This window comes from Oncorhynchus gorbuscha, linkage group LG10, assembly GCF_021184085.1.
Source record: "Oncorhynchus gorbuscha isolate QuinsamMale2020 ecotype Even-year linkage group LG10, OgorEven_v1.0, whole genome shotgun sequence".
NCBI lineage: Eukaryota > Metazoa > Chordata > Actinopteri > Salmoniformes > Salmonidae > Oncorhynchus > Oncorhynchus gorbuscha.
Window position 1 is genome coordinate 7,919,602 of NC_060182.1, and position 25,030 is coordinate 7,944,631.

Consider the following 25,030-nt stretch of genomic DNA (forward strand, 5'->3'; position numbering starts at 1 on the left):
TTTTATCTGGGCTGAAGATGGGCACATATCCTGCATATTAGCTAGCTGTTTCCCCACACTTGTTGTTACGAATTTAGCTAATTTACAGTTTTGTCTGTCATTCTTTTTTCACTGCTAATTGATGTGATAACGTTCGTTGGTTAGCCAACCCCAAAAGGGATAAATATCATAATTCCATAATAAACCAGCCAGCCAGTCAGTACCATGAATCAACGCTTCAAAAAGAGAGTCCTTTTGCCGTGACATTGTGTATCGCAATGCCGTGACCCGGATTCGAACCGGGGTTGCTGCGGCCACAACGCAGAGTACTAACCACTATACGATCACGGCGAGCTACCAGGGCTCGTGTGTTGGGCGGAGATTTGGAGCTATTCAAACCTGCACAAACAGCCATGCAACGACATGGGCTTTGACTAGAAACTCATTTGCGGCTGGTTAGGAACCGGTGCCTCGAGTTAGAGAGTTCACCTAACGGGAAAAAAATATAAATAGACCAACTCAATTGTAATTAGCAATGTACATCTAATGATTTAAAAGAACCCTTTTGCCGTGACATTGTGTATCGCAATGCCGTGACCCGGATTCGAACCGGGGTTGCTGCGGCCACAACGCAGAGTACTAACCACTATACGATCACGGCGAGCTACCAGGGCCATGCGCCGTAATGGAGATATTGGGATATTAAGTGAAACCTACAGTGACGTGGATTGGCGTTCAAACAGGGGTATCTTCATGTTTTGTCTCTTAACATGCCATGTCACGCAAGTAATCATATTATCTGTCCAAGTCTTTGTAAGATGTATTTTTGTTAAATTCATTCTCTTTTGAAATATATGTTCTGCTACTATGCAAACAGTATAGTTTATGGACAAACTACTATTTTTATAGCAAGCAAGCTACTGCAGCAAGTAGGCCTAATGTTAGCATAATATATCTTTCCTAGCAACATAAATGAATATATAACGTATATAATGTCATTTTCCCAGGATGATTCTCCAGAGCTGTGAATAATGAATGGTAAACTTAACCCTATACTCTGCTGCCAGTGGACTTCTGGCAGGTTAGGAAGTGTCAGTATGTTTGCCTGTTCTTCCTGTCCCATATGCACAGTGACGATACTGTGGGCCTGAACTAGACCTGGTCCAACACACCCATCTTTCCATTCTCTTTTCCCTGTGTTCAGGTCAGAGAATGATAGATTCATCCGCTGGAGTTTGGGGGAACCCAATATGTTGCCCCTGGATGATATAATCAAGGAGAGGTTGACCGTCACCCTCATGGATGCTAATCATTGTCCAGGGAGGGCATGTTCCTATTCCAAGGATACTTCAGAACCGTACTCTACACTAGCAGAGCACTGTATTCCACTGTACCACACAATACTCTACAGGGGTCAGTACTAACTCTATTCTACTACACAATACACTGTTGAGTCTCTCTAGTCTAACTAGTCAACAATGGTATTTAGCCACATTTTCCACATAAAGGCAACGGCATGTTTGAGTAGCCTAATATCTCCCCCTCACACACAAGCCCCGGTAGCTTGCCGTGATCATATAATGGTTAGTACTGCTCATGGCAATGCGATTCACGGCTTGAGGTCGCTTTTTGAATGAGTTAAACTGAGACTCAGCCATATGATGTCGCCATGAGCAGCTCTGCCGATGAGCACAATGATAGACTATCACAGAGTATCAGCCTATGCATAACTTTGGGACGAGGCGGAGAAGTTTTCGCTTTGTGCTTCAATGCTCTTAGTTGTTGTCAAAATTGACCCGATACAGCTGTTCACTTTGTGACTCTGCCTTTAAACTGTAGCCAACGAAACTAAATGTATTGTATGGTAACCTACACTGTTATCAATCTCTGCTTATTTAATGTTATAACGACAGAGGTATAGTAATTATTTATTCACCAGTGGTAAGTGGCACCCTTTCCACAATTTCTGCTAAATTCACTCTACTTATTCAGTTTAGTTCATTCTGCTAATTCAAAAAGAGCCCTTATGCCGTGACATTGTGAATTTCAATGCCGTGACCCGGATTCGAACCGGGGTTGCTGCGGCCACAACGCAGAGTACTAACCACTATACGATCACGGCGAGCTACCAGGGCTTGCATATGTGGAGTTGAAATTGATCTACTCAAGCAGGCCTTCACTGTGACGTGGCTGAGGTGGTTAAATTCCAAAGTCTAACGTTACACTTTGATGCCAGTTAGATTACAGTTAGTGCTTGTGTGTCTGTGGGACAAATTGGGTTATTCAAGCATGCAGTGATGAGGACAGGCACAGCTGACCTTTTGGCTTTCCACTCAAGGGGTCTCCCACAAGCCCTGGTAACTCGCCATGATCATACAGTGGTTAGTGCTCTGTGTTGTGGCCGCAGAGTCCGGGTCACGCCATTTTGATACACAATGTTACGGCAAAAAGTCTCCTTTTGAATGACTCAAAGTACTAACTGTGTAATCTAAAATATTAACACAACATGTAAAGTGTTGGTCCCATGTTTCATGAGCTGAAATAAAAGATCCCGGTCTACAGTCTATGACTTAGGTGGCTGGAGTCTTTGACAATTCTTTGGGCCTTCCTCTGACACCGCCTGGTATAGACATCCTGGATGGCAGGAAGCTCGGCCTCCGTGATGTAAGCACTATGCTCTGTTGCGAATTGCAGTCGGATGCTGAGCAGTTGCCATACCAAGCGGTGATGCAGCCAGTCAAAATGCTCTGGATGGTGCAGCTTTAGATATTATTTGAGGATCTGAGGTCCAATGCCAACTATTTTCAGCCTCCTGAGGTGAAATAGGCATTGTCGTGCCCTCTTCACGAAGGTCTTGGTATGTTTGGACCATATTTTTCACATGCAAACCTTTATATGTCCGAACTAAGAATAATATAGGCTTCCCGAAAATAACATGGTCGCTGTGGTAGAAAGTTTATTTTGATTGGCGAAATCTGCATTTATCAAAATGTAAACAGGATTATTAGGGAAATTGTTCTTCTTGCAAAGCATGTAGACGTTTAAATCAAACTATTATATAAATCTGAATATTCACAATAATCATAATTTGTGTGTGTACTCAGTGCTGGCCGAGTTTCTATTGGTCAGTCACCGGGCCCCACACTACACGATAAAGGCAAAACATTTCTTACATTGTCGGGGTCTACGACCGCACGTGGCGGTGCTTAATTGGAAGAACTAGACCCTGTCACACTGAACGAGCTGGGAGAACCTTCCAGAAGGACAACCATCTCTGCAGCACTCCACCAATCAGGCCTTTATGGTGGAGTGGCCAGACGGAAGTCACTCCTCAGTGAATGGCACATTGCTCTCTCTTCTCGTCATTTTCCGAGGATGATTCTCCAGAGCTGAGAATAATGAATGGTAAACTTAACCCTATACTCTGCTGCCAGTGGACTTCTGGCAGGTTAGGAAGTGTCAGTATGTTTGCCTGTTCTTCCTGTCCCATATGCACAGTGACGATACTGTGGGCCTGAACTAGACCTGGTCCAACACACCCATCTTTCCATTCTCTTTTCCCTGTGTTCAGGTCAGAGAATGATAGATTCATCCGCTGGAGTTTGGGGGAACCCAATATGTTGCCCCTGGATGATATAATCAAGGAGAGGTTGACCGTCACCCTCATGGATGCTAATCATTGTCCAGGGGAGGGCATGTTCCTATTCCAAGGATACTTCAGAACCGTACTCTACACTAGCAGAGCACTGTATTCCACTGTACCACACAATACTCTACAGGGGTCAGTACTAACTCTATTCTACTACACAATACACTGTTGAGTCTCTCTAGTCTAACTAGTCAACAATGGTATTTAGCCACATTTTCCACATAAAGGCAACGGCATGCTTGAGTAGCCTAATATCTCCCCCTCACACACAAGCCCCGGTAGCTTGCCGTGATCATATAATGGTTAGTACTGCTCATGGCAATGCGATTCACGGCTTGAGGTCGCTTTTTGAATGAGTTAAACTGAGACTCAGCCATATGATGTCGCCATGAGCAGCTCTGCAGATGAGCACAATGATAGACTATCACAGAGTATCAGCCCATGCATAACTTTGGGACGAGGCGGAGAAGTTTTCGCTTTGTGCTTCAATGCTCTTAGTTGTTGTCAAAATTGACCCGATACAGCTGTTCACTTTGTGACTCTGCCTTTAAACTGTAGCCAACGAAACTAAATGTATTGTATGGTAACCTACACTGTTATCAATCTCTGCTTATTTAACGACAGATGTATAGTAATTATTTATTCACCAGTGGTCAGTGGCACCCTTTCCACAATCTCTGCTAAATTCACTCTACTTATTCAGTTTAGTGCATTCTGCTAATTCAAAAAGAGCCCATATGCCGTGACATTGTGAATTTCAATGCCGTGACCCGGATTCGAACCGGGGTTGCTGCGGCCACAACGCAGAGTACTAACCACTATACGATCACGGCGAGCTACCAGGGCTTGCATATGTGGAGGTGAAATCGATCTACTCAAGCAGGCCTTCATTGTGACGTGCCTGAGGTGGTTAAATTCCAAAGTCTAACGTTACACTTTGATGCCAGTTAGATTACAGTTAGTGCTTGTTTGTCTGTGGGACAAATTGGGTTATTCAAGCATGCAGTGACGAGGACAGGCACAGCTGACCTTTTGGCTTTCCACTCAAGGGGTCTCCCACAAGCCCTGGTAACTCGCCATGATCATACAGTGGTTAGTGCTCTGTGTTGTGGCCGCAGAGTCCGGGTCACGCCATTTTGATACACAATGTTACGGCAAAAAGTCTCCTTTTGAATGACTCAAAGTACTAACTGTGTAATCTAAAATATTAACACGACATGTAAAGTGTTGGTCCCATGTTTCATGAGCTGAAATAAAAGATCCCGGTCTACAGTCTATGACTTAGGTGGCTGGAGTCTTTGACAATTCTTTGGGCCTTCCTCTGACACCGCCTGGTATAGACGTCCTGGATGGCAGGATGCTCGGCCTCAGTGATGTAAGCATTATCCTCTGTAGCGAATTGCAGTCGGATGCTGAGCAGTTGCCATACCAAGCGGTGATGCAGCCAGTCAAAATGCTCTGGATGGTGCAGCTTTAGATATTATTTGAGGATCTGAGGTCCAATGCCAAATATTTTCAGCCTCCTGAGGGGAAATAGGCATTGTCGTGCCCTCTTCACGAAGGTCTTGGTATGTTTGTACCATATTTTTCACATGCAAACCTTTATATGTCCGAACTAAGAATAATATAGGCTTCCCGAAAATAACATGGTCGCTGTGGTAGAAAGTTTATTTTGATTGGCGAAATCTGCATTTATCAAAATGTAAACAGGATTATTAGGGAAATTGTTCTTCTTGCAAAGCATGTAGACGTTTAAATCAAACTATTATATAAATCTGAATATTCACAATAATCATAATTTGTGTGTGTACTCAGTGCTGGCCGAGTTTCTATTGGTCAGTCACCGGGCCCCACACTACACGATAAAGGCAAAACATATCTTACATTGTCGGGGTCTACGACCGCACGTGGCGGTGCTTAATTGGAAGAACTAGACCCTGTCACACTGAACGAGCTGGGAGAACCTTCCAGAAGGACAACCATCTCTGCAGCACTCCACCAATCAGGCCTTTATGGTGGAGTGGCCAGACGCAAGTCACTCCTCAGTGAATGGCACATTGCTCTCTCTTCTCGTCATTTTCCGAGGATGATTCTCCAGAGCTGGGAATAATGAATGGTAAACTTAACCCTATACTCTGCTGCCAGTGGACTTCTGGCAGGTTAGGAAGTGTCAGTATGTTTGCCTGTTCTTCCTGTCCCATATGCACAGTGACGATACTGTGGGCCTGAACTAGACCTGGTCCAACACACCCATCTTTCCATTCTCTTTTCCCTGTGTTCAGGTCAGAGAATGATAGATTCATCCGCTGGAGTTTGGGGGAACCCAATATGTTGCCCCTGGATGATATAATCAAGGAGAGGTTGACCGTCACCCTCATGGATGCTAATCATTGTCCAGGGGAGGGCATGTTCCTATTCCAAGGATACTTCAGAACCGTACTCTACACTAGCAGAGCACTGTATTCCACTGTACCACACAATACTCTACAGGGGTCAGTACTAACTCTATTCTACTACACAATACACTGTTGAGTCTCTCTAGTCTAACTAGTCAACAATGGTATTTAGCCACATTTTCCACATAAAGGCAACGGCATGCTTGAGTAGCCTAATATCTCCCCCTCACACACAAGCCCCGGTAGCTTGCCGTGATCATATAATGGTTAGTACTGCTCATGGCAATGCGATTCACGGCTTGAGGTCGCTTTTTGAATGAGTTAAACTGAGACTCAGCCATATGATGTCGCCATGAGCAGCTCTGCAGATGAGCACAATGATAGACTATCACAGAGTATCAGCCCATGCATAACTTTGGGACGAGGCGGAGAAGTTTTCGCTTTGTGCTTCAATGCTCTTAGTTGTTGTCAAAATTGACCCGATACAGCTGTTCACTTTGTGACTCTGCCTTTAAACTGTAGCCAACGAAACTAAATGTATTGTATGGTAACCTACACTGTTATCAATCTCTGCTTATTTAACGACAGATGTATAGTAATTATTTATTCACCAGTGGTCAGTGGCACCCTTTCCACAATCTCTGCTAAATTCACTCTACTTATTCAGTTTAGTGCATTCTGCTAATTCAAAAAGAGCCCATATGCCGTGACATTGTGAATTTCAATGCCGTGACCCGGATTCGAACCGGGGTTGCTGCGGCCACAACGCAGAGTACTAACCACTATACGATCACGGCGAGCTACCAGGGCTTGCATATGTGGAGGTGAAATCGATCTACTCAAGCAGGCCTTCACTGTGACGTGCCTGAGGTGGTTAAATTCCAAAGTCTAACGTTACACTTTGATGCCAGTTAGATTACAGTTAGTGCTTGTTTGTCTGTGGGACAAATTGGGTTATTCAAGCATGCAGTGACGAGGACAGGCACAGCTGACCTTTTGGCTTTCCACTCAAGGGGTCTCCCACAAGCCCTGGTAACTCGCCATGATCATACAGTGGTTAGTGCTCTGTGTTGTGGCCGCAGAGTCCGGGTCACGCCATTTTGATACACAATGTTACGGCAAAAAGTCTCCTTTTGAATGACTCAAAGTACTAACTGTGTAATCTAAAATATTAACACGACATGTAAAGTGTTGGTCCCATGTTTCATGAGCTGAAATAAAAGATCCCGGTCTACAGTCTATGACTTAGGTGGCTGGAGTCTTTGACAATTCTTTGGGCCTTCCTCTGACACCGCCTGGTATAGACGTCCTGGATGGCAGGATGCTCGGCCTCAGTGATGTAAGCATTATCCTCTGTTGCGAATTGCAGTCGGATGCTGAGCAGTTGCCATACCAAGCGGTGATGCAGCCAGTCAAAATGCTCTGGATGGTGCAGCTTTAGATATTATTTGAGGATCTGAGGTCCAATGCCAAATATTTTCAGCCTCCTGAGGGAAATAGGCATTGTCGTGCCCTCTTCACGAAGGTCTTGGTATGTTTGGACCATATTTTTCACATGCAAACCTTTATATGTCCGAACTAAGAATAATATAGGCTTCCCGAAAATAACATGGTCGCTGTGGTAGAAAGTTTATTTTGATTGGCGAAATCTGCATTTATCAAAATGTAAACAGGATTATTAGGGAAATTGTTCTTCTTGCAAAGCATGTAGACGTTTAAATCAAACTATTATATAAATCTGAATATTCACAATAATCATAATTTGTGTGTGTACTCAGTGCTGGCCGAGTTTCTATTGGTCAGTCACCGGGCCCCACACTACACGATAAAGGCAAAACATATCTTACATTGTCGGGGTCTACGACCGCACGTGGCGGTGCTTAATTGGAAGAACTAGACCCTGTCACACTGAACGAGCTGGGAGAACCTTCCAGAAGGACAACCATCTCTGCAGCACTCCACCAATCAGGCCTTTATGGTGGAGTGGCCAGACGCAAGTCACTCCTCAGTGAATGGCACATTGCTCTCTCTTCTCGTCATTTTCCGAGGATGATTCTCCAGAGCTGAGAATAATGAATGGTAAACTTAACCCTATACTCTGCTGCCAGTGGACTTCTGGCAGGTTAGGAAGTGTCAGTATGTTTGCCTGTTCTTCCTGTCCCATATGCACAGTGACGATACTGTGGGCCTGAACTAGACCTGGTCCAACACACCCATCTTTCCATTCTCTTTTCCCTGTGTTCAGGTCAGAGAATGATAGATTCATCCGCTGGAGTTTGGGGGAACCCAATATGTTGCCCCTGGATGATATAATCAAGGAGAGGTTGACCGTCACCCTCATGGATGCTAATCATTGTCCAGGGGAGGGCATGTTCCTATTCCAAGGATACTTCAGAACCGTACTCTACACTAGCAGAGCACTGTATTCCACTGTACCACACAATACTCTACAGGGGTCAGTACTAACTCTATTCTACTACACAATACACTGTTGAGTCTCTCTAGTCTAACTAGTCAACAATGGTATTTAGCCACATTTTCCACATAAAGGCAACGGCATGCTTGAGTAGCCTAATATCTCCCCCTCACACACAAGCCCCGGTAGCTTGCCGTGATCATATAATGGTTAGTACTGCTCATGGCAATGCGATTCACGGCTTGAGGTCGCTTTTTGAATGAGTTAAACTGAGACTTTCAGCCATATGATGTCGCCATGAGCAGCTCTGCAGATGAGCACAATGATAGACTATCACAGAGTATCAGCCCATGCATAACTTTGGGACGAGGCGGAGAAGTTTTCGCTTTGTGCTTCAATGCTCTTAGTTGTTGTCAAAATTGACCCGATACAGCTGTTCACTTTGTGACTCTGCCTTTAAACTGTAGCCAACGAAACTAAATGTATTGTATGGTAACCTACACTGTTATCAATCTCTGCTTATTTAATGTTATAACGACAGAGGTATAGTAATTATTTATTCACCAGTGGTAAGTGGCACCCTTTCCACAATTTCTGCTAAATTCACTCTACTTATTCAGTTTAGTTCATTCTGCTAATTCAAAAAGAGCCCTTATGCCGTGACATTGTGAATTTCAATGCCGTGACCCGGATTCGAACCGGGGTTGCTGCGGCCACAACGCAGAGTACTAACCACTATACGATCACGGCGAGCTACCAGGGCTTGCATATGTGGAGTTGAAATTGATCTACTCAAGCAGGCCTTCACTGTGACGTGGCTGAGGTGGTTAAATTCCAAAGTCTAACGTTACACTTTGATGCCAGTTAGATTACAGTTAGTGCTTGTGTGTCTGTGGGACAAATTGGGTTATTCAAGCATGCAGTGATGAGGACAGGCACAGCTGACCTTTTGGCTTTCCACTCAAGGGGTCTCCCACAAGCCCTGGTAACTCGCCATGATCATACAGTGGTTAGTGCTCTGTGTTGTGGCCGCAGAGTCCGGGTCACGCCATTTTGATACACAATGTTACGGCAAAAAGTCTCCTTTTGAATGACTCAAAGTACTAACTGTGTAATCTAAAATATTAACACAACATGTAAAGTGTTGGTCCCATGTTTCATGAGCTGAAATAAAAGATCCCGGTCTACAGTCTATGACTTAGGTGGCTGGAGTCTTTGACAATTCTTTGGGCCTTCCTCTGACACCGCCTGGTATAGACATCCTGGATGGCAGGAAGCTCGGCCTCCGTGATGTAAGCACTATGCTCTGTTGCGAATTGCAGTCGGATGCTGAGCAGTTGCCATACCAAGCGGTGATGCAGCCAGTCAAAATGCTCTGGATGGTGCAGCTTTAGATATTATTTGAGGATCTGAGGTCCAATGCCAACTATTTTCAGCCTCCTGAGGTGAAATAGGCATTGTCGTGCCCTCTTCACGAAGGTCTTGGTATGTTTGGACCATATTTTTCACATGCAAACCTTTATATGTCCGAACTAAGAATAATATAGGCTTCCCGAAAATAACATGGTCGCTGTGGTAGAAAGTTTATTTTGATTGGCGAAATCTGCATTTATCAAAATGTAAACAGGATTATTAGGGAAATTGTTCTTCTTGCAAAGCATGTAGACGTTTAAATCAAACTATTATATAAATCTGAATATTCACAATAATCATAATTTGTGTGTGTACTCAGTGCTGGCCGAGTTTCTATTGGTCAGTCACCGGGCCCCACACTACACGATAAAGGCAAAACATTTCTTACATTGTCGGGGTCTACGACCGCACGTGGCGGTGCTTAATTGGAAGAACTAGACCCTGTCACACTGAACGAGCTGGGAGAACCTTCCAGAAGGACAACCATCTCTGCAGCACTCCACCAATCAGGCCTTTATGGTGGAGTGGCCAGACGGAAGTCACTCCTCAGTGAATGGCACATTGCTCTCTCTTCTCGTCATTTTCCGAGGATGATTCTCCAGAGCTGAGAATAATGAATGGTAAACTTAACCCTATACTCTGCTGCCAGTGGACTTCTGGCAGGTTAGGAAGTGTCAGTATGTTTGCCTGTTCTTCCTGTCCCATATGCACAGTGACGATACTGTGGGCCTGAACTAGACCTGGTCCAACACACCCATCTTTCCATTCTCTTTTCCCTGTGTTCAGGTCAGAGAATGATAGATTCATCCGCTGGAGTTTGGGGGAACCCAATATGTTGCCCCTGGATGATATAATCAAGGAGAGGTTGACCGTCACCCTCATGGATGCTAATCATTGTCCAGGGGAGGGCATGTTCCTATTCAAGGATACTTCAGAACCGTACTCTACACTAGCAGAGCACTGTATTCCACTGTACCACACAATACTCTACAGGGGTCAGTACTAACTCTATTCTACTACACAATACACTGTTGAGTCTCTCTAGTCTAACTAGTCAACAATGGTATTTAGCCACATTTTCCACATAAAGGCAACGGCATGCTTGAGTAGCCTAATATCTCCCCCTCACACACAAGCCCCGGTAGCTTGCCGTGATCATATAATGGTTAGTACTGCTCATGGCAATGCGATTCACGGCTTGAGGTCGCTTTTGAATGAGTTAAACTGAGACTCAGCCATATGATGTCGCCATGAGCAGCTCTGCAGATGAGCACAATGATAGACTATCACAGAGTATCAGCCCATGCATAACTTTGGGACGAGGCGGAGAAGTTTTCGCTTTGTGCTTCAATGCTCTTAGTTGTTGTCAAAATTGACCCGATACAGCTGTTCACTTTGTGACTCTGCCTTTAAACTGTAGCCAACGAAACTAAATGTATTGTATGGTAACCTACACTGTTATCAATCTCTGCTTATTTAACGACAGATGTATAGTAATTATTTATTCACCAGTGGTCAGTGGCACCCTTTCCACAATCTCTGCTAAATTCACTCTACTTATTCAGTTTAGTGCATTCTGCTAATTCAAAAAGAGCCCATATGCCGTGACATTGTGAATTTCAATGCCGTGACCCTGATTCGAACCGGGGTTGCTGCGGCCACAACGCAGAGTACTAACCACTATACGATCACGGCGAGCTACCAGGGCTTGCATATGTGGAGGTGAAATCGATCTACTCAAGCAGGCCTTCATTGTGACGTGCCTGAGGTGGTTAAATTCCAAAGTCTAACGTTACACTTTGATGCCAGTTAGATTACAGTTAGTGCTTGTTTGTCTGTGGGACAAATTGGGTTATTCAAGCATGCAGTGACGAGGACAGGCACAGCTGACCTTTTGGCTTTCCACTCAAGGGGTCTCCCACAAGCCCTGGTAACTCGCCATGATCATACAGTGGTTAGTGCTCTGTGTTGTGGCCGCAGAGTCCGGGTCACGCCATTTTGATACACAATGTTACGGCAAAAAGTCTCCTTTTGAATGACTCAAAGTACTAACTGTGTAATCTAAAATATTAACACGACATGTAAAGTGTTGGTCCCATGTTTCATGAGCTGAAATAAAAGATCCCGGTCTACAGTCTATGACTTAGGTGGCTGGAGTCTTTGACAATTCTTTGGGCCTTCCTCTGACACCGCCTGGTATAGACGTCCTGGATGGCAGGATGCTCGGCCTCAGTGATGTAAGCATTATCCTCTGTAGCGAATTGCAGTCGGATGCTGAGCAGTTGCCATACCAAGCGGTGATGCAGCCAGTCAAAATGCTCTGGATGGTGCAGCTTTAGATATTATTTGAGGATCTGAGGTCCAATGCCAAATATTTTCAGCCTCCTGAGGGGAAATAGGCATTGTCGTGCCCTCTTCACGAAGGTCTTGGTATGTTTGTACCATATTTTTCACATGCAAACCTTTATATGTCCGAACTAAGAATAATATAGGCTTCCCGAAAATAACATGGTCGCTGTGGTAGAAAGTTTATTTTGATTGGCGAAATCTGCATTTATCAAAATGTAAACAGGATTATTAGGGAAATTGTTCTTCTTGCAAAGCATGTAGACGTTTAAATCAAACTATTATATAAATCTGAATATTCACAATAATCATAATTTGTGTGTGTACTCAGTGCTGGCCGAGTTTCTATTGGTCAGTCACCGGGCCCCACACTACACGATAAAGGCAAAACATATCTTACATTGTCGGGGTCTACGACCGCACGTGGCGGTGCTTAATTGGAAGAACTAGACCCTGTCACACTGAACGAGCTGGGAGAACCTTCCAGAAGGACAACCATCTCTGCAGCACTCCACCAATCAGGCCTTTATGGTGGAGTGGCCAGACGCAAGTCACTCCTCAGTGAATGGCACATTGCTCTCTCTTCTCGTCATTTTCCGAGGATGATTCTCCAGAGCTGAGAATAATGAATGGTAAACTTAACCCTATACTCTGCTGCCAGTGGACTTCTGGCAGGTTAGGAAGTGTCAGTATGTTTGCCTGTTCTTCCTGTCCCATATGCACAGTGACGATACTGTGGGCCTGAACTAGACCTGGTCCAACACACCCATCTTTCCATTCTCTTTTCCCTGTGTTCAGGTCAGAGAATGATAGATTCATCCGCTGGAGTTTGGGGGAACCCAATATGTTGCCCCTGGATGATATAATCAAGGAGAGGTTGACCGTCACCCTCATGGATGCTAATCATTGTCCAGGGGAGGGCATGTTCCTATTCCAAGGATACTTCAGAACCGTACTCTACACTAGCAGAGCACTGTATTCCACTGTACCACACAATACTCTACAGGGTCAGTACTAACTCTATTCTACTACACAATACACTGTTGAGTCTCTCTAGTCGTATTTAGCCACATTTTCCACATAAAGGCAACGGCATGCTTGAGTAGCCTAATATCTCCCCCTCACACACAAGCCCCGGTAGCTTGCCGTGATCATATAATGGTTAGTACTGCTCATGGCAATGCGAATCACGGCTTGAGGTCGCTTTTTGAATGAGTTAAACTGAGACTCAGCCATATGATGTCGCCATGAGCAGCTCTGCAGATGAGCACAATGATAGACTATCACAGAGTATCAGCCCATGCATAACTTTGGGACGAGGCGGAGAAGTTTTCGCTTTGTGCTTCAATGCTCTTAGTTGTTGTCAAAATTGACCCGATACAGCTGTTCACTTTGTGACTCTGCCTTTAAACTGTAGCCAACGAAACTAAATGTATTGTATGGTAACCTACACTGTTATCAATCTCTGCTTATTTAATGTTATAACGACAGAGGTATAGTAATTATTTATTCACCAGTGGTAAGTGGCACCCTTTCCACAATTTCTGCTAAATTCACTCTACTTATTCAGTTTAGTTCATTCTGCTAATTCAAAAAGAGCCCTTATGCCGTGACATTGTGAATTTCAATGCCGTGACCCGGATTCGAACCGGGGTTGCTGCGGCCACAACGCAGAGTACTAACCACTATACGATCACGGCGAGCTACCAGGGCTTTCATATGTGGAGTTGAAATTGATCTACTCAAGCAGGCCTTCACTGTGACGTGGCTGAGGTGGTTAAATTCCAAAGTCTAACGTTACACTTTGATGCCAGTTAGATTACAGTTAGTGCTTGTGTGTCTGTGGGACAAATTGGGTTATTCAAGCATGCAGTGATGAGGACAGGCACAGCTGACCTTTTGGCTTTCCACTCAAGGGGTCTCCCACAAGCCCTGGTAACTCGCCATGATCATACAGTGGTTAGTGCTCTGTGTTGTGGCCGCAGAGTCCGGGTCACGCCATTTTGATACACAATGTTACGGCAAAAAGTCTCCTTTTGAATGACTCAAAGTACTAACTGTGTAATCTAAAATATTAACACAACATGTAAAGTGTTGGTCCCATGTTTCATGAGCTGAAATAAAAGATCCCGGTCTACAGTCTATGACTTAGGTGGCTGGAGTCTTTGACAATTCTTTGGGCCTTCCTCTGACACCGCCTGGTATAGACATCCTGGATGGCAGGAAGCTCGGCCTCCGTGATGTAAGCACTATGCTCTGTTGCGAATTGCAGTCGGATGCTGAGCAGTTGCCATACCAAGCGGTGATGCAGCCAGTCAAAATGCTCTGGATGGTGCAGCTTTAGATATTATTTGAGGATCTGAGGTCCAATGCCAACTATTTTCAGCCTCCTGAGGTGAAATAGGCATTGTCGTGCCCTCTTCACGAAGGTCTTGGTATGTTTGGACCATATTTTTCACATGCAAACCTTTATATGTCCGAACTAAGAATAATATAGGCTTCCCGAAAATAACATGGTCGCTGTGGTAGAAAGTTTATTTTGATTGGCGAAATCTGCATTTATCAAAATGTAAACAGGATTATTAGGGAAATTGTTCTTCTTGCAAAGCATGTAGACGTTTAAATCAAACTATTATATAAATCTGAATATTCACAATAATCATAATTTGTGTGTGTACTCAGTGCTGGCCGAGTTTCTATTGGTCAGTCACCGGGCCCCACACTACACGATAAAGGCAAAACATTTCTTACATTGTCAGGGTCTACGACCGCACGTGGCGGTGCTTAATTGGAAGAACTAGACCCTGTCACACTGAACGAGCTGGGAGAACCTTCCAGAAGGACAACCATCTCTGCAGCACTCCACCAATCAGGCCTTTATGGTGGAGTGGCCAGACGGAAGTCACTCCTCAGTGAATGGCACATTGCTCTCTCTTCTCGTCATTTTCCGAGGATGATTCTCCAGAGCTGAGAATAATGAATGGTAAACTTAACCCTATACTCTGCTGCCAGTGGACTTCTGGCAGGTTAGGAAGTGTCAGTATGTTTGCCTGTTCTTCCTGTCCCATATGCACAGTGACGATACTGTGGGCCTGAACTAGACCTGGTCCAACACACCCATCTTTCCATTCTCTTTTCCCTGTGTTCAGGTCAGAGAATGATAGATTCATCCGCTGGAGTTTGGGGGAACCCAATATGTTGCCCCTGGATGATATAATCAAGGAGAGGTTGACCGTCACCCTCATGGATGCTAATCATTGTCCAGGGGAGGGCATGTTCCTATTCCAAGGATACTTCAGAACCGTACTCTACACTAGCAGAGCACTGTATTCCACTGTACCACACAATACTCTACAGGGGTCAGTACTAACTCTATTCTACTACACAATACACTGTTGAGTCTCTCTAGTCGTATTTAGCCACATTTTCCACATAAAGGCAACGGCATGCTTGAGTAGCCTAATATCTCCCCCTCACACACAAGCCCCGGTAGCTTGCCGTGATCATATAATGGTTAGTACTGCTCATGGCAATGCGATTCACGGCTTGAGGTCGCTTTTTGAATGAGTTAAACTGAGACTCAGCCATATGATGTCGCCATGAGCAGCTCTGCAGATGAGCACAATGATAGACTATCACAGAGTATCAGCCCATGCATAACTTCGGGACGAGGCGGAGAAGTTTTCGCTTTGTGCTTCAATGCTCTTAGTTGTTGTCAAAATTGAGCCGATACAGCTGTTCACTTTGTGACTCTGCCTTTAAACTGTAGCCAACGAAACTAAATGTATTGTATGGTAACCTACACTGTTATCAATCTCTGCTTATTTAACGACAGATGTATAGTAATTATTTATTCACCAGTGGTAAGTGGCACCCTTTCCACAATCTCTGCTAAATTCACTCTACTTATTCAGTTTAGTTCATTCTGCTAATTCAAAAAGAGCCCTTACGCCGTGACATTGTGAATTTCAATGCCGTGACCCGGATTCGAACCGGGGTTGCTGCGGCCACAACGCAGAGTACTAACCACTATACGATCACGGCGAGCTACCAGGGCTTGCATATGTGGAGTTGAAATTGATCTGCTCAAGCAGGCCTTCACAGTGACGTGGCTGAGGTGGTTAAATTCCAAAGTCTAACGTTACACTTTGATGCCAGTTAGATTACAGTTAGTGCTTGTGTGTCTGTGGGACAAATTGGGTTATTCAAGCATGCAGTGACGAGGACAGGCACAGCTGACCTTTTGGCTTTCCACTCAAGGGGTCTCCCACAAGCCCTGGTAACTCGCCATGATCATACAGTGGTTAGTGCTCTGTGTTGTCGCCGCAGAGTCCGGGTCACGCCATTTTGATACACAATGTTACGGCAAAAAGTCTCCTTTTGAATGACTCAAAGTACTAACTGTGTAATCTAAAATATTAACACGACATGTAAAGTGTTGGTCCCATGTTTCATGAGCTGAAATAAAAGATCCCGGTCTACAGTCTATGACTTAGGTGGCTGGAGTCTTTGACAATTCTTTGGGCCTTCCTCTGACACCGCCTGGTATAGACGTCCTGGATGGCAGGATGCTCGGCCTCAGTGATGTAAGCACTATGCTTTGTTGCGAATTGCAGTCGGATGCCGAGCAGTTGCCATACCAAGCGGTGATGCAGCCAGTCAAAATGCTCTGGATGGTGCAGCTTTAGATATTATTTGAGGATCTGAGGTCCAATGCCAAATATTTTCAGCCTCCTGAGGGGAAATAGGCATTGTCGTGCCCTCTTCACGAAGGTCTTGGTATGTTTGGACCATATTTTTCACATGCAAACCTTTATATGTCCGAACTAAGAATAATATAGGCTTCCCGAAAATAACATGGTCGCTGTGGTAGAAAGTTTATTTTGATTGGCGAAATCTGCATTTATCAAAATGTAAACAGGATTATTAGGAAATTGTTCTTCTTGCAAAGCATGTAGACGTTTAAATCAAACTATTATATAAATCTGAATATTCACAATAATCATAATTTGTGTGTGTACTCAGTGCTGGCCGAGTTTCTATTGGTCAGTCACCGGGCCCCACACTACACGATAAAGGCAAAACATTTCTTACATTGTCGGGGTCTACGACCGCACGTGGCGGTGCTTAATTGGAAGAACTAGACCCTGTCACACTGAACGAGCTGGGAGAACCTTCCAGAAGGACAACCATCTCTGCAGCACTCCACCAATCAGGCCTTTATGGTGGAGTGGCCAGACGGAAGTCACTCCTCAGTGAATGGCACATTGCTCTCTCTTCTCGTCATTTTCCGAGGATGATTCTCCAGAGCTGAGAATAATGAATGGTAAACTTAACCCTATACTCTGCTGCCAGTGGACTTCTGGCAGGTTAGGAAGTGTCAGTATGTTTGCCTGTTCTTCCTGTCCCATATGCACAGTGACGATACTGTGGGCCTGAACTAGACCTGGTCCAACACACCCATCTTTCCATTCTCTTTTCCCTGTGTTCAGGTCAGAGAATGATAGATTCATCCGCTGGAGTTTGGGGGAACCCAATATGTTGCCCCTGGATGATATAATCAAGGAGAGGTTGACCGTCACCCTCATGGATGCTAATCATTGTCCAGGGGAGGGCATGTTCCTATTCCAAGGATACTTCAGAACCGTACTCTACACTAGCAGAGCACTGTATTCCACTGTACCACACAATACTCTACAGGGGTCAGTACTAACTCTATTCTACTACACAATACACTGTTGAGTCTCTCTAGTCTAACTAGTCAACAATGGTATTTAGTCACATTTTCCACATAAAGGCAACGGCATGCTTGAGTAGCCTAATATCTCCCCCTCACACACAAGCCCCGGTAGCTTGCCGTGATCATATAATGGTTAGTACTGCTCATGGCAATGCGATTCACGGCTTGAGGTCGCTTTTTGAATGAGTTAAACTGAGACTCAGCCATATGATGTCGCCATGAGCAGCTCTGCAGATGAGCACAATGATAGACTATCACAGAGTATCAGCCCATGCATAACTTCGGGACGAGGCGGAGAAGTTTTCGCCTTGTGCTTCAATGCTCTTAGTTGTTGTCAAAATTGACCCGATACAGCTGTTCACTTTGTGACTCTGCCTTTAAACTGTAGCCAACGAAACTAAATGTATTGTATGGTAACCTACACTGTTATCAATCTCTGCTTATTTAACGACAGATGTATAGTAATTATTTATTCACCAGTGGTAAGTGGCACCCTTTCCACAATCTCTGCTAAATTCACTCTACTTATTCAGTTTAGTTCATTCTGCTAATTCAAAAAGAGCCCTTACGCCGTGACATTGTGAATTTCAATGCCGTGACCCGGATTCGAACCGGGGTTGCTGCGGCCACAACGCAGAGTACTAACCACTATACGATCACGGCGAGCTACCAGGGCTTGCATATGTGGAGTTGAAATTGATCTGCTCAAGCAGGCCTTCACAGTGACGTGGCTGAGGTGGTTAAATTCCAAAGTCTAACGTTACACTTTGATGCCAGTTAGATTACAGTTAGTGCTTGTGTGTCTGTGGGACAAATTGGGTTATTCAAGCATGCAGTGACGAGGACAGGCACAGCTGACCTTTTGGCTTTCCACTCAAGGGGTCTCCCACAAGCCCTGGTAACTCGCCATGATCATACAGTGGTTAGTGCTCTGTGTTGTGGCCGCAGAGTCCGGGTCACGCCATTTTGATACACAATGTTACGGCAAAAAGTCTCCTTTTGAATGACTCAAAGTACTAACTGTGTAATCTAAAATATTAACACGACATGTAAAGTGTTGGTCCCATGTTTCATGAGCTGAAATAAAAGATCCCGGTCTACAGTCTATGACTTAGGTGGCTGGAGTCTTTGACAATTCTTTGGGCCTTCCTCTGACACCGCCTGGTATAGACGTCCTGGATGGCAGGATGCTCGGCCTCAGTGATGTAAGCATTATCCTCTGTAGCGAATTGCAGTCGGATGCTGAGCAGTTGCCATACCAAGCGGTGATGCAGCCAGTCAAAATGCTCTGGATGGTGCAGCTTTAGATATTATTTGAGGATCTGAGGTCCAATGCCAAATATTTTCAGCCTCCTGAGGGGAAATAGGCATTGTCGTGCCCTCTTCACGAAGGTCTTGGTATGTTTGTACCATATTTTTCACATGCAAACCTTTATATGTCCGAACTAAGAATAATATAGGCTTCCCGAAAATAACATGGTCGCTGTGGTAGAAAGTTTATTTTGATTGGCGAAATCTGCATTTATCAAAATGTAAACAGGATTATTAGGGAAATTGTTCTTCTTGCAAAGCATGTAGACGTTTAAATCAAACTATTATATAAATCTGAATATTCACAATAATCATAATTTGTGTGTGTACTCAGTGCTGGCCGAGTTTCTATTGGTCAGTCACCGGGCCCCACACTACACGATAAAGGCAAAACATTTCTTACATTGTCGGGGTCTACGACCGCACGTGGCGGTGCTTAATTGGAAGAACTAGACGCTGTCACACTGAACGAGCTGGGAGAACCTTCCAGAAGGACAACCATCTCTGCAGCACTCCACCAATCAGGCCTTTATGGTGGAGTGGCCAGACGCAAGTCACTCCTCAGTGAATGGCACATTGCTCTCTCTTCTCGTCATTTTCCGAGGATGATTCTCCAGAGCTGAGAATAATGAATGGTAAACTTAACCCTATACTCTGCTGCCAGTGGACTTCTGGCAGGTTAGGAAGTGTCAGTATGTTTGCCTGTTCTTCCTGTCCCATATGCACAGTGACGATACTGTGGGCCTGAACTAGACCTGGTCCAACACACCCATCTTTCCATTCTCTTTTCCCTGTGTTCAGGTCAGAGAATGATAGATTCATCCGCTGGAGTTTGGGGGAACCCAATATGTTGCCCCTGGATGATATAATCAAGGAGAGGTTGACCGTCACCCTCATGGATGCTAATCATTGTCCAGGGGAGGGCATGTTCCTATTCCAAGGATACTTCAGAACCGTACTCTACACTAGCAGAGCACTGTATTCCACTGTACCACACAATACTCTACAGGGGTCAGTACTAACTCTATTCTACTACACAATACACTGTTGAGTCTCTCTAGTCTAACTAGTCAACAATGGTATTTAGCCACATTTTCCACATAAAGGCAACGGCATGCTTGAGTAGCCTAATATCTCCCCCTCACACACAAGCCCCGGTAGCTTGCCGTGATCATATAATGGTTAGTACTGCTCATGGCAATGCGATTCACGGCTTGAGGTCGCTTTTTGAATGAGTTAAACTGAGACTCAGCCATATGATGTCGCCATGAGCAGCTCTGCAGATGAGCACAATGATAGACTATCACAGAGTATCAGCCCATGCATAACTTTGGGACGAGGCGGAGAAGTTTTCGCTTTGTGCTTCAATGCTCTTAGTTGTTGTCAAAATTGACCCGATACAGCTGTTCACTTTGTGACTCTGCCTTTAAACTGTAGCCAACGAAACTAAATGTATTGTATGGTAACCTACACTGTTATCAATCTCTGCTTATTTAACGACAGATGTATAGTAATTATTTATTCACCAGTGGTCAGTGGCACCCTTTCCACAATCTCTGCTAAATTCACTCTACTTATTCAGTTTAGTGCATTCTGCTAATTCAAAAAGAGCCCATATGCCGTGACATTGTGAATTTCAATGCCGTGACCCGGATTCGAACCGGGGTTGCTGCGGCCACAACGCAGAGTACTAACCACTATACGATCACGGCGAGCTACCAGGGCTTGCATATGTGGAGGTGAAATCGATCTACTCAAGCAGGCCTTCACTGTGACGTACCTGAGGTGGTTAAATTCCAAAGTCTAACGTTACACTTTGATGCCAGTTAGATTACAGTTAGTGCTTGTTTGTCTGTGGGACAAATTGGGTTATTCAAGCATGCAGTGACGAGGACAGGCACAGCTGACCTTTTGGCTTTCCACTCAAGGGGTCTCCCACAAGCCCTGGTAACTCGCCATGATCATACAGTGGTTAGTGCTCTGTGTTGTGGCCGCAGAGTCCGGGTCACGCCATTTTGATACACAATGTTACGGCAAAAAGTCTCCTTTTGAATGACTCAAAGTACTAACTGTGTAATCTAAAATATTAACACGACATGTAAAGTGTTGGTCCCATGTTTCATGAGCTGAAATAAAAGATCCCGGTCTACAGTCTATGACTTAGGTGGCTGGAGTCTTTGACAATTCTTTGGGCCTTCCTCTGACACCGCCTGGTATAGACGTCCTGGATGGCAGGATGCTCGGCCTCAGTGATGTAAGCATTATCCTCTGTAGCGAATTGCAGTCGGATGCTGAGCAGTTGCCATACCAAGCGGTGATGCAGCCAGTCAAAATGCTCTGGATGGTGCAGCTTTAGATATTATTTGAGGATCTGAGGTCCAATGCCAAATATTTTCAGCCTCCTGAGGGGAAATAGGCATTGTCGTGCCCTCTTCACGAAGGTCTTGGTATGTTTGTACCATATTTTTCACATGCAAACCTTTATATGTCCGAACTAAGAATAATATAGGCTTCCCGAAAATAACATGGTCGCTGTGGTAGAAAGTTTATTTTGATTGGCGAAATCTGCATTTATCAAAATGTAAACAGGATTATTAGGGAAATTGTTCTTCTTGCAAAGCATGTAGACGTTTAAATCAAACTATTATATAAATCTGAATATTCACAATAATCATAATTTGTGTGTGTACTCAGTGCTGGCCGAGTTTCTATTGGTCAGTCACCGGGCCCCACACTACACGATAAAGGCAAAACATTTCTTACATTGTCGGGGTCTACGACCGCACGTGGCGGTGCTTAATTGGAAGAACTAGACGCTGTCACACTGAACGAGCTGGGAGAACCTTCCAGAAGGACAACCATCTCTGCAGCACTCCACCAATCAGGCCTTTATGGTGGAGTGGCCAGACGCAAGTCACTCCTCAGTGAATGGCACATTGCTCTCTCTTCTCGTCATTTTCCGAGGATGATTCTCCAGAGCTGAGAATAATGAATGGTAAACTTAACCCTATACTCTGCTGCCAGTGGACTTCTGGCAGGTTAGGAAGTGTCAGTATGTTTGCCTGTTCTTCCTGTCCCATATGCACAGTGACGATACTGTGGGCCTGAACTAGACCTGGTCCAACACACCCATCTTTCCATTCTCTTTTCCCTGTGTTCAGGTCAGAGAATGATAGATTCATCCGCTGGAGTTTGGGGGAACCCAATATGTTGCCCCTGGATGATATAATCAAGGAGAGGTTGACCGTCACCCTCATGGATGCTAATCATTGTCCAGGGGAGGGCATGTTCCTATTCCAAGGATACTTCAGAACCGTACTCTACACTAGCAGAGCACTGTATTCCACTGTACCACACAATACTCTACAGGGGTCAGTACTAACTCTATTCTACTACACAATACACTGTTGAGTCTCTCTAGTCTAACTAGTCAACAATGGTATTTAGCCACATTTTCCACATAAAGGCAACGGCATGCTTGAGTAGCCTAATATCTCCCCCTCACACACAAGCCCCGGTAGCTTGCCGTGATCATATAATGGTTAGTACTGCTCATGGCAATGCGATTCACGGCTTGAGGTCGCTTTTTGAATGAGTTAAACTGAGACTCAGCCATATGATGTCGCCATGAGCAGCTCTGCAGATGAGCACAATGATAGACTATCACAGAGTATCAGCCCATGCATAACTTTGGGACGAGGCGGAGAAGTTTTCGCTTTGTGCTTCAATGCTCTTAGTTGTTGTCAAAATTGACCCGATACAGCTGTTCACTTTGTGACTCTGCCTTTAAACTGTAGCCAACGAAACTAAATGTATTGTATGGTAACCTACACTGTTATCAATCTCTGCTTATTTAACGACAGATGTATAGTAATTATTTATTCACCAGTGGTCAGTGGCACCCTTTCCACAATCTCTGCTAAATTCACTCTACTTATTCAGTTTAGTGCATTCTGCTAATTCAAAAAGAGCCCTTATGCCGTGACATTGTGAATTTCAATGCCGTGACCCGGATTCGAACCGGGGTTGCTGCGGCCACAACGCAGAGTACTAACCACTATACGATCACGGCGAGCTACCAGGGCTTGCATATGTGGAGGTGAAATCGATCTACTCAAGCAGGCCTTCACTGTGACATGCCTGAGGTGGTTAAATTCCAAAGTCTAACATTACACTTTGATGCCAGTTAGATTACAGTTAGTGCTTGTTTGTCTGTGGGACAAATTGGGTTATTCAAGCATGCAGTGACGAGGACAGGCACAGCTGACCTTTTGGCTTTCCACTCAAGGGGTCTCCCACAAGCCCTGGTAACTCGCCATGATCATACAGTGGTTAGTGCTCTGTGTTGTGGCCGCAGAGTCCGGGTCACGCCATTTTGATACACAATGTTACGGCAAAAAGTATCCTTTTGAATGACTCAAAGTACTAACTGTGTAATCTAAAATATTAACACGACATGTAAAGTGTTGGTCCCATGTTTCATGAGCTGAAATAAAAGATCCCGGTCTACAGTCTATGACTTAGGTGGCTGGAGTCTTTGACAATTCTTTGGGCCTTCCTCTGACACCGCCTGGTATAGACGTCCTGGATGGCAGGATGCTCGGCCTCAGTGATGTAAGCACTATGCTCTGTTGCGAATTGCAGTCGGATGCTGAGCAGTTGCCATACCAAGCGGTGATGCAGCCAGTCAAAATGCTCTGGATGGTGCAGCTTTAGATATTATTTGAGGATCTGAGGTCCAATGCCAAATATTTTCAGCCTCCTGAGGGAAATAGGCATTGTCGTGCCCTCTTCACGAAGGTCTTGGTATGTTTGTACCATATTTTTCACATGCAAACCTTTATATGTCCGAACTAAGAATAATATAGGCTTCCCGAAAATAACATGGTCGCTGTGGTAGAAAGTTTATTTTGATTGGCGAAATCTGCATTTATCAAAATGTAAACAGGATTATTAGGGAAATTGTTCTTCTTGCAAAGCATGTAGACGTTTAAATCAAACTATTATATAAATCTGAATATTCACAATAATCATAATTTGTGTGTGTACTCAGTGCTGGCCGAGTTTCTATTGGTCAGTCACCGGGCCCCACACTACACGATAAAGGCAAAACATATCTTACATTGTCGGGGTCTACGACCGCACGTGGCGGTGCTTAATTGGAAGAACTAGACCCTGTCACACTGAACGAGCTGGGAGAACCTTCCAGAAGGACAACCATCTCTGCAGCACTCCACCAATCAGGCCTTTATGGTGGAGTGGCCAGACGCAAGTCACTCCTCAGTGAATGGCACATTGCTCTCTCTTCTCGTCATTTTCCGAGGATGATTCTCCAGAGCTGAGAATAATGAATGGTAAACTTAACCCTATACTCTGCTGCCAGTGGACTTCTGGCAGGTTAGGAAGTGTCAGTATGTTTGCCTGTTCTTCCTGTCCCATATGCACAGTGACGATACTGTGGGCCTGAACTAGACCTGGTCCAACACACCCATCTTTCCATTCTCTTTTCCCTGTGTTCAGGTCAGAGAATGATAGATTCATCCGCTGGAGTTTGGGGGAACCCAATATGTTGCCCCTGGATGATATAATCAAGGAGAGGTTGACCGTCACCCTCATGGATGCTAATCATTGTCCAGGGGAGGGCATGTTCCTATTCCAAGGATACTTCAGAACCGTACTCTACACTAGCAGAGCACTGTATTCCACTGTACCACACAATACTCTACAGGGGTCAGTACTAACTCTATTCTACTACACAATACACTGTTGAGTCTCTCTAG

General features: G+C 44.7%; 11 non-coding genes across 11 annotated transcripts; all 11 read right to left on the minus strand.

The window, feature by feature from the left end:
* Nucleotides 1-258: 258 nt before the first annotated feature.
* On the minus strand, nucleotides 259-330 carry trnah-gug. The gene has a single exon. It is a non-coding gene; the product is annotated as a tRNA-His (tRNA).
* Nucleotides 331-568: 238 nt separating this feature from the next.
* On the minus strand, nucleotides 569-640 carry trnah-gug. Its single transcript has one exon. It is a non-coding gene; the product is annotated as a tRNA-His (tRNA).
* Nucleotides 641-2,029: 1,389 nt separating this feature from the next.
* trnah-gug lies at nucleotides 2,030-2,101 on the minus strand. Its single transcript has one exon. It is a non-coding gene; the product is annotated as a tRNA-His (tRNA).
* A 2,288-nt stretch (nucleotides 2,102-4,389) lies between these two features.
* Nucleotides 4,390-4,461, minus strand: trnah-gug. The gene has a single exon. It is a non-coding gene; the product is annotated as a tRNA-His (tRNA).
* A 2,288-nt stretch (nucleotides 4,462-6,749) lies between these two features.
* Nucleotides 6,750-6,821, minus strand: trnah-gug. Its single transcript has one exon. It is a non-coding gene; the product is annotated as a tRNA-His (tRNA).
* A 2,297-nt stretch (nucleotides 6,822-9,118) lies between these two features.
* On the minus strand, nucleotides 9,119-9,190 carry trnah-gug. Its single transcript has one exon. It is a non-coding gene; the product is annotated as a tRNA-His (tRNA).
* Nucleotides 9,191-13,827: 4,637 nt separating this feature from the next.
* trnah-gug lies at nucleotides 13,828-13,899 on the minus strand. Its single transcript has one exon. It is a non-coding gene; the product is annotated as a tRNA-His (tRNA).
* A 2,272-nt stretch (nucleotides 13,900-16,171) lies between these two features.
* On the minus strand, nucleotides 16,172-16,243 carry trnah-gug. Its single transcript has one exon. It is a non-coding gene; the product is annotated as a tRNA-His (tRNA).
* Nucleotides 16,244-18,530: 2,287 nt separating this feature from the next.
* On the minus strand, nucleotides 18,531-18,602 carry trnah-gug. Its single transcript has one exon. It is a non-coding gene; the product is annotated as a tRNA-His (tRNA).
* Nucleotides 18,603-20,890: 2,288 nt separating this feature from the next.
* trnah-gug lies at nucleotides 20,891-20,962 on the minus strand. The gene has a single exon. It is a non-coding gene; the product is annotated as a tRNA-His (tRNA).
* A 2,288-nt stretch (nucleotides 20,963-23,250) lies between these two features.
* trnah-gug lies at nucleotides 23,251-23,322 on the minus strand. The gene has a single exon. It is a non-coding gene; the product is annotated as a tRNA-His (tRNA).
* Between the last annotated feature and the right edge of the window lie 1,708 nt (nucleotides 23,323-25,030).